This window comes from Fragaria vesca, linkage group LG5 (genome assembly GCF_000184155.1).
Source record: "Fragaria vesca subsp. vesca linkage group LG5, FraVesHawaii_1.0, whole genome shotgun sequence".
NCBI lineage: Eukaryota > Viridiplantae > Streptophyta > Magnoliopsida > Rosales > Rosaceae > Fragaria > Fragaria vesca.
Window position 1 is genome coordinate 25,065,791 of NC_020495.1, and position 10,360 is coordinate 25,076,150.

The following is a 10,360-nucleotide window of genomic DNA, read 5'->3' on the forward strand; positions in this document are numbered from 1 at the left end:
TTTTTTTTTTTTTTTGTTATCTAGATCAGCTTTAGTTTGATCTTGCATATCATATTGTCGAGTGCTGCATCTTTATCATGACATGTTTTATCGAATAACTAGCTATCTATGTTCAATAGCTACTGTACTTCTACAGTTCTACTAGCTTGTGAATTTTGAAAATTTGTATTGGTGATTTGGAGTTGGGATATAACAATAATCATTTGATTATAAATTGAATGATGATAACCAAAAATTTCTAGCAAAAATTAGACGAAATAATATGTAAAAAGAGGTACCAAATGGTAAATATACATTGATTAAATTAAATAATAGAATATTTCATAAATTAAGGACATTTTAGGCAGTTTGGGATGTGTATTAAGTATAATACTGAAATGAAAAACTTGATAGGTGGTGTATTAAGTAAAGAGTGTGTAATAAGATATTAGGGGTGTGTATTTAAAATTTCTCTTTTTTAGGAGAGTGAGGGTAGAGTTTAAGTTAAAAAGAAAATAAAATTTTTAAAATTTTTGGTTTGAGTTTTCGTGAAATGTTTTGGCGGAAACGTTGCCGCTAAAAATTTTGGTACTTAGGCGACGAAAAATTATACTTTCGTCGCGTAAGTAATTAATTATTATTTTTTATTTTTAAAAATAATAATTCCGTCGCCTAAGTAAATGTATTCCGTCGTCTAAGTAAATTTTTCCGTTGTCTAAGCTATTCTTAGACCACGGAATACATTTCCGTCGCCTAAGTAATTATTTTTTATTTTTATTTTTTTTTTAAATAATTCCATCGCCTAAGTCTTTCTTAGGCTACGAAACGAAACTGTTTTCCGTCATCTAAGTCCCACTTAGGCTACGAAATTAATATAATTTCGTCGCCTAGGTTCTTTTTTCCAGTAGTGTATGAATCCTTCAAAAAATTAGCCAAAATGAAAAACATTTAACCATTTGATTAGCACAATATTCGTTTTAATTTTATCTAACGATGTATAATTGCTTACGTGAAATTGAATGACTACATGATTATGGAATCAGTTGAAATTTTGTAGACATGTTTCTTGCATATGAATCTAGAGGATCAACAGTTGAGATCGTTAAATAAAGTCATCTACTAATGTAAAATAGTAGAAATTCTCAAATTTTTAAAATAAGGAGGTCCTCTTTAGGGAGGTCCTCTTTAGATCCTCCCTATATATATATATATATATATATATATATATATATATATATATATAGTTCCCTTCCAGAGGTATATATATAGACGATCAGAAGCGGACATCCGCACTTTTCTAATTTCACGGACGAAACAGATGTCAACCTTTCATTTGTCAATTGAAAACACTAGGGTCGGCCTGGATTGTTTATTGATATCAAACTGTGTAGACCACTCATCCTCTACCTTTTCCAAAAGGCAGTAACCAGACAAGCAAGTTCACAGGTTCCACCATCTAATTCTTGAATTAGTTTTTAACTTCACTTTTTACTTTTTATCTTTGTAATTAAAATTTTGACGGAACGTAATGGACCCATATTCATGAATTTGTTTATTTTTACATTTTTGCGGCTAAAATTTATCCTCTAAACTCGAAGGTAAACAATTAATTTCACATTATCATAATTTCGTTTCATAATTGCTTTCTATATGCAAAAAGACTAGAGAAGAATTGATAGAAGAACAAAAACAATTAACAATCCCAAAAGATTTTAGATCAACACTTGATAGAGAAAATCCTAATTATTGGGATAATATCTATTTAGTTTAGAATAGTCTATAGAGTTCTAAAGAACATTAGGATTATCAAAGAGACCCTTGAACTGTATCAAAAACCCCTTAATTTTCTAAGCATAGGATAAATTAGTGATCAATCTCGAGGAGATTTCACTTTCTCAGTTTCCTTTTTCTCGAGTAGATTGCCTCGACCTGATATTATTTATTTTGAATATACTACCTCGAGTGGATATACTATCTTGAGCAGATTACCTCGAGTGGAATACTCTGATAGATTTACTGGTATCAGAGCCTAGCCTTTGGCTGTAGCTCAAAAGAGATCCCAAGATGGGAACATGAATTGACAAATACTAGAAAAACTTGAATTTCTAGTACAACAAGTGATGCGAGGCATCAAGAATCTCTAGCAGAAATATTTAGACATATAGAATATCTGGTGAGAATTCCAAATATAGTCTATCAGTTGACTAAACTAGAAAGCAAAATAGACTATATTCAATCTAGAAAAAAAAAGAACTATTGGCAAAGGTCAATAGTAAGATATAAGAGCTTAACCAGCAGCAGATAAAAATCTTAGAATATGTTCAAAAGATAGCTGGAGAACATAAAAGGCAAAAAAATGAGAGCCAATGTAAGATAAATATCACAAAAACTCATGGATTTAAAACTTTAGAAGTTCCTCAAGGAAATTCTTCACCAAGAACTTTCCTTTTCGAACCAATATTGAGTCCAAGATTTTTTGAATCTTCAAAACCTCCAAAGCTTAAGGATATAAGAGACATAAAGATGATGAGCATATTTGGAAAGAAGAAAAGAGTACAACTGCTAGACTCTGAAGAATTCGAATACAATGAGATAGAAAGTAATGTCAGTAATTCTGAAATTCGAATTCAACCAGATCTATAAAAGAGAAAATTTTGATTTGTTGGATAGCCATCAATTCAAAATTCTAGAGTTTACTACTCCAACAACAATAGGAGAAACAAATCTCCTCTTAGTAACACCTGAAGGTGGCTAAAGCCCGAAAAAGAAATTACAAATTTATGCACATTGGAGCAGCCTAAGTAGACATAAAGCTTTTGGCCCGAGAAAGATTAAATTGTTCAGTTCTATGTGTTTTATAAGACAATAGGCTAACAGATTTTCAAAAAAGTTTGCTAGGAACTCTTCAAGCATCTCTATGCAATCAAGTTGCATACTTCAATTGTTTCTCAAACTTTTCAACAAGCTTGAATGATGCTGCTCAGAGTCAAAACATATAGCACATCCATGAAAGAAGGCATGCAAGAGCTTGCTATAGTTTATAGGATTTACTATAAACTAATGAGTACAACAGTAGAGCCAAGAACCAAGCTATCAAATATCCCTAGCCTTACTACTGGATTCCTCACAAATTCAAGAAATCATTCAGAACAGATCTATAAGGTTGCTTGGGATGAGGTAACATTTCCACTAGAGTGGAAATTATTTAACTTTAAAAAAATCCAAAAGTGCGAGGGCAGCTATCTATGAAAATATGAGAACATGAGACACCAATCTCAAGTTCGAAGGAGTGACAACTCCAGATTACTTAGGAGATGCAATACTTCTAGAGAAGGAAGTACTTCTAGAAGTACCAAAATTGTAATAAATGAAGAATCTGTTCTAGTAGTGGAAGAAGATTTAGAAGAAGAACTTCATAGGGAAGTAGACATGCTAAAGTTAGAAAGACTTTATGAGCTTTATGAAGAAGCAGAAAACTGTAAAGATCCGGTTCATCTATAGCAACTAATTGAAGAAATAAAAAAATTTAATCTTGAGAAAAGAAGAAAAGTCGAAAGAAAAGTCTTTCCTTAATTACCATGATGTCAAAATGGAAGAAGGAGAAAGTACGTTAAGATATCCACAGACTACCATTATCAAAATTGGTAGAGATACAAAACTCCTTGAAAGAAAAAAGCATACGGGAAAGAGAGACGACATAAACTCTAAAAGATTTGTCCCAGAACCAAACATACCAAAAATGCCAATATCACAACATGATAACTGGTTAGATCTGGGCAAGGCTCTAGATAAAAGGAAAGCCATAGATGACTGAGTTAATGCTATGTTTATGGCAGCTTGCACAACTTATGGAAAATTTGAGGCACAAGATCTACAAACAGTCTATCAAGCTACTTTTATAGGAGTGACAAAGAAATTTTATCTTGCATGGAAAGAAACCCAAAGGGGTATAGCATGGTTAGAAAGCATAAAAAATGATAAATCTCTAACAACCTTTGCTACACCAATCTATGAGTAATTTTGTGGAGATATATCATTTGTTGGTAATAAAGCTAGAGAAATAGCCAGAACCAACATATGTGCTTTCAAGATATGCAACATGGCTTATTTTGAAGAGTACTTGAATGAGTTTCAAGATTATTACTGCACCATAGGAGATTTGAAGAATATAAATTTAATATATCTTCTATATAAGAAACTTCCAGAGCCATGGATGACGGCTGGAAAAGAGAGCATAGATGTCAAACCTCTAGAACGACTCTATGTTAGTGGAATAGTAGAGAGAATCAGAGAACTGATGAGGGAACAATATAAAACGAATATAAGAGCCAAAACTGCAAAGAAACAGCTTAAAGGAGCTGATAATTTATGTACTAAACTCTTAGAGGTACCAATTAATTGGGGTTGTGAGAAACAACATAAAAGGAGGAAAAAAGAAAAGAAATTTTGCAAACGTTCAGGAGGAAACAAAAAGAGAAATTAGAATTTCAAGAAAAGTTCTAACTACAAAAGGGAAAAGCATAACCCTAAAAAGAGATTTTTGAAAAAGAAAAAATCATCGCATGGAGAATCAACTTCTCAGAAGTCTGAAAAGAAGAAAACATGTAGATGTTGGTTATGCAAAGCAGAATGACATTATGCCAATAAATGTCCTAAGAAGGAAAAGAGAGATTCAAAAGCTCTTTTTGAAGAATATGAAGAGGTCATAGAGATGACCAACATAAAAGGATTTGAAGTGGTTTACTCTGAGGAAGAAGACCACATGTCTGTTTACTCAGCATGGTCAGAAGAAGATTATAACCTTAAAGAGGTTTACCTTCTCGAAGTCAAAACCTGGGAAGAAAACACTACATAAGAAATAATTTTTTCTTATAGTGTAAAACCAGGAACATTTATTTGTGAGTTTTGTCTTTGTCTTAAGAATGATGATCTTCCCATGTCATGTGAAAAGTCAGGAAAAACTTATCACAAATAATGCTTCATAGCAATAAGTCAGCTTGTTGAACAAGAATATGAAGATTACTTCTATGAGATAAAAGAGAAAGAAGAAATCTTGAGAACAGACATTCAAAGAATTAAACTTGAAAGAATGGAATTTGATAAAACCTCAGAGAAGGTAATATCATTCAATACAACTGCAGAAAAAGTGGTATATGCAGATAAACAAGAAAGTACTAAAGAGACTGATAAAGAGGTGACATGAGAAATAATTTGCAAAGAAGAAATGTGTAGTCCTTTTACAGAGGTAAAAGAGGATCTTCCACACTAAAACATACGTCAAGTAAGGACAGTCTCTACAAGCAGATCCAACAACTACTTGGAAATTGGATTAAAATTTTCAGAATACAAAAAATATCATTTACATGCGTTTGTAGATATTGGATCTGGATTTAGCTTAGCAAAGAAGTTTGTTACCAGAAGAATATTGGACAATAGATCCAGGAAAAAGTTCCATTGGAAGAACCATAAAGGGAAGGCACATTCTCATGGATTCAATTGCTAAAAATGTTAAATTCACCATCGGAAGTGGAGATTTTATCATTGAAGAACTTTGGCAATCAGAAAATCAAGATGTTGATATACTGGTAGAAAATGAGTTCATCCTACAACAAACCTTCATACAGAAGGCACCCCTAAACCTATTAGGTTTTGAAAAGGGAGACAAAATCTTCTGGACAGAGCGACTAAAACACGCTAGAAGCGTAGTTGGTTCCGGATTTACATCACAATATCAGAAGTCGCAGCAAAATCATGTGATATTTATAAGCCAAAATTTGATGAAATCTTACAATATAAACAGTACATGTTGCAAGAAGAAGTACTTATAAAATAAGAATCTTCAGGAGAAGAAGACGAAGAGGAGATCAATGAAGAAATCAGTTTCGTCCAAGAATACAATCTCAAACATTTTGAAACCAAGCTTGAGAAGCAGAAAAAGCATACCTTTAGTGAGATTAAGGATATGCTGAAACAAAATGTTGTTATAAACCCATTGAAGTTTTTAGAAAAAGACCCAGTGGTCTGTAATTTAAAATTCATGATATGAATGTCATTTGTCATGTAAAAGCAATCCCTCGATACAAAGAAGAAAATTAGAAAGAATTCAGAAAAGATATAGATGATCTCTTTAGAAAAAAGGTTAATAAGACCATCAAACAATCCTCATCATGCTTCTGCCTTCTATTTTAGAAATCATGTTAAGAATGATGATTGATTACAGAGATGTTAACAAAAAAACTGTTAAAGATGGTTATCAAATAGCACAAGCAAGAGTGCTGATTAATAGGCTCAAAAGATCAAAAATTTTCTCAAAATTTGATGCAAAGTCTGGATTTTGGCAAGTTAAAATGCATCCAGATAGCATCCCTCTTACTGTCTTCGGAACTCCACAGGGACATTATGAATGGTTAGTAATGCCATTTAGTTTGAACTTTGAAACAAGCTCCATCAATTTTTCAAAAAAAGATGGATAATATTTTCAAGGGTAAAATATTGTATATTCCTTATGGTTTAAAGTCGACATCTGTTTAGTCCTTATGATTTTATTTTAATCTGAATAGTTATTAAAGTCACGATTTTTCATCCAAATAGTTCTTATGGTTTTATTTTAATCTGAATAGTCCTTAAAGTCACAATTTTTAATCTGAGTAGTCCTTAAAGTCATAATTTTTCATCTAAAGTAGTCCTTAAAGTCACAATTTTTCATCTAAATAGTCCTTATGATTTTATTTTAATCTGAATAGTCATTAAAGTCACGATTTTTCATCCAAATAGTTCTTATGGTTTTATTTTAATCTGAATAATCATTAAAGTCATGATTTTTCATTCAAATAGTTATTCCAACAATTTTCTCAGTTAAAGGCTATAAAGACTATTTAGATGAAAAATAATGACTTTAAGGACTATTCAGATTAAAATAAAACCATAATGACTATTTAGATGAAAAATTGTGACTTTAAAGACTATTTTAGATGAAAAATTGTGACTTTAAGGACGACTCAGATTAAAAATCATGACTTTAAGGACTATTCAGATTAAAATAAAACCATAATGACTATTTAGATGAAAAATTGTGACTCTAAGGACTACTCAGATTAAAAATTATGACTTTAAGGACTATTTAGATGAAAAATTGTGACTTTAAGAACTACTCAGATTAAAATAAACCTATAAGGACTAAACAGATGTCGACTTCAAATCACAAGGACTAAATAAATTTCAATTTTATTTTCAAACATGTGACATATTTATGTGTCATCTATATTGATGATATATTAGTGTTATTAGTGTTCTTCAAAACCAAAGAAGAGCACATGAAACATCTATATGAAATAGTCAAGCTGATAGTTCAACATATAATTATCCTAGGAGAAAAGAAAGTCTTTTTAGTCCTAGATGAGATTGATATTTTAGGAATAAACATCAAAAAGGGAGTTGAGAAAATCTAAAAATTCCCAGACAAGATCCTTGATGCCAAAAGTCTATTGAGATTTTTAAGTGTCATAAATTATGGAAGAGATTTCCTTCCTAAAATTGCTGGATTAACATCAATGTTATCTCCAAAAACAAGTTTTAAGAAAACTTGGAAATTCACAGAAGGTGATGAAAAGATTGTCAGGCAAATTAAAGACCTATGCAAAAATTTGCCTCCACTTCATCAACCTGAAGAAAATGATGAGATAATTCTTCAAACAGATGCTAGTGACAATTTTTGGGCTGGTGTTGTTCTCGCAAGAACTCCAGACACCAAACACAGAAAAAATCTTAAAGTTTTGTAGTGGCACGTTCAACCCTGCAAAATAAAATTATCCCATACGAAAAAGGAAATTCTTACGGTGAAGAAAACAATTGAAAATTCTCCCGCCTTTTTAGGAAAATCAATTACTGTGCGCACATATTGTGCAAGAGTAAAGAATTTTAAAAATTTTAAGCTTGATAGGGTTGCTGATATGAGTAGATTAGCAAACTGGCAATTATTTTAATCAATATGATTATAATGTGGAATTAATTGCAGGTAACAAAAATTATCTCCTTGACGCCTTAACCAGAGAATTGGTGATGTTCAACAGAAGTGAAGGAAGCGACAAATGTCGTAATCCTAGAAATAGAAAACTAGGGAAAGAACTAGAACAACCAGAAGAAATCGAAAGGGTTCTTAAGAGTTTTTTGCTGTGTCCTAAAAGACCAGCCACAACTGACTAATCCCAGGGCAAAGGATTGGCTAGCTCATCTCAAACGGCAGACGATAAAGGCTTAACAAGACCATTGATGGCTACTGCTTTGCCAAAAAGCAGGCTTACTCCTAAGGGATCCTAAATGTTTATGGTTGTTGGTGAGCCGTGACTTGGTTGGTTAAAGTGTTTAACTGACAACTTTGAAGTCATGGGTTCAAACCTCATTAACATATGTAGGGTGTGTGAGTTATTAATAAAACTTAAAAAAAAAAAAAAACTGAACCAATTTTTTGTTGTGGCAAAAAATTAGCTTTATACTAGAATGCATTGCTTGATAATCTGATGTTTGCATTTTAGGAAAGTGACTTGGGACACATGGTACAATCACTTCAAGCTCTATCAGAAGAGTTGCATGAAACACACCAAGGGAATAAACAACAGAGTGTTATCCCAGCGAATATGTTCAAGGTAAAGTACCTTGAAGGTCCAAAAAGTGCTAGAGTTTATGTACTAGCATTAAAAGAATCAAAGTGGTTCAAATTTCATGATAGCATTGGAATTCATTCTTGTGACCGAGTCTTGCCAGAAACACTTTTTACAGTCAGGACCATATCTTGGAAGGTATGTTGTGAATGTTCAGAGTGAACATCCTCAAGAACATAAGCTTTGGCTAGTTAAAAATGGCTTCATTCATAATTTGTGGACAAAATCAAACGACAATCTTAAGGGATTGCCTGCCATTATAGTCAACACAGTCAAGAATGTTAGAAAGTCAAACTGCATTCTTAGGCTTAAGTTCAAATCTACACCTCCTGAGTGGGTGCAGAAGAAAAATAGAGAAACATAATACATATCTCCATATCACTATATAGGAATTATCCAAGGGCAATACTTATTTGCATGTCAAGGATACAATGGGCAACCTAATTCTAGTATCCCATGGATGATAGCCATGTCTCTGGAATATATCAAGAAAATCATCGAGGATGATCAAGAGAATACTTATCTTGCATCTGGAGAGAAAATAATTGTTACTGCCTATGACCATCTTGAGGTCATTAGCAGTGATTTATTTTTATCTCAAGAAAAAAGTAATTAATTCCACTTTAGCATGTGCTCAATGGATTGAAAAAATTGAAAATAGCAAGCACTATAAGGTGTATAAAGATACCGACATGGAAGAAAATGAAAGAAATGCAAGAAGTAGATATGAGGATCCTGTATTGGGCAATAATTCAGAAGATTTCGATGACATGTGATCATTTTCTTATCAAGAAGGAATCTGCTTTACTTAGTGGATGAATAATGGAGCTGCCAGCTAGTGGAGGAATCATTGAGATGTCAGTTAATGGAAGAATAATAGAGCTGTCTTTTACTGTTTTTATGTTGTATTTCAATTCCAGCTTGAGTTCCGCTGCCTATATAAGGAACCTTGAGTCTTAGTTTAGAGGTATCAGAAAGTTGAGCAGGATCATTTTCTCTCAAGGAGTAAGAAAGCCTTAAGAGTGTGTTCTTTCCGTCTTGTTCAAGTTAGTGTGAAGTGGTGTGTCTTTCTTTTTCGAGTAAGTATTTGTAATCATAATTATGAGTAGGTAAACAGCTTTTAGCTGTTTTCCCAAGAATGAGGCTCTTGGTTTTAGTTTGTATTTATGTTTAAATAAATAAATTCTACTTTGTGCCCAATACCCCATCACAAAAAATATTTTGTCAATCTATTATTTTTCTGTATGTTTACAGTTGCACTTCTGCATTTTAATTGAAACAATTCCAGTTAATTAAGACAATATTGATTCTGCCAAACCCAGTAACCATGTCGACTATAAGTCTTTAGGTGAAATTTTACAGTTGCACTTCTGCATTTTAATTGAAACAATTCCAGTTAATTAAGACAATATTGATTCTGCCAAACCCAGTAACCATGTCGACTATAAGTCTTTAGGTGAAATTTTGGCATGTTAAAAGCTATTCTAGGAATGTTTTAATTATGTATTAGTAAATAACTCACCTGCATAGTAAAGAGTGTGCAACCATCTGCAACATGTAATAGGCATCCCACTTATTATAAAGTTATCAAGATGTATTCATCATGCATAGCCTTTTTCCTTTCCAAAAGAGAGTGGAAAAGGAGAACTCAACAGTGGTCTGACACTTTATTCGTCCGCACTTTTATTAAAACACGGACATGCGCGCCCGCGTGTGTGTGTCTA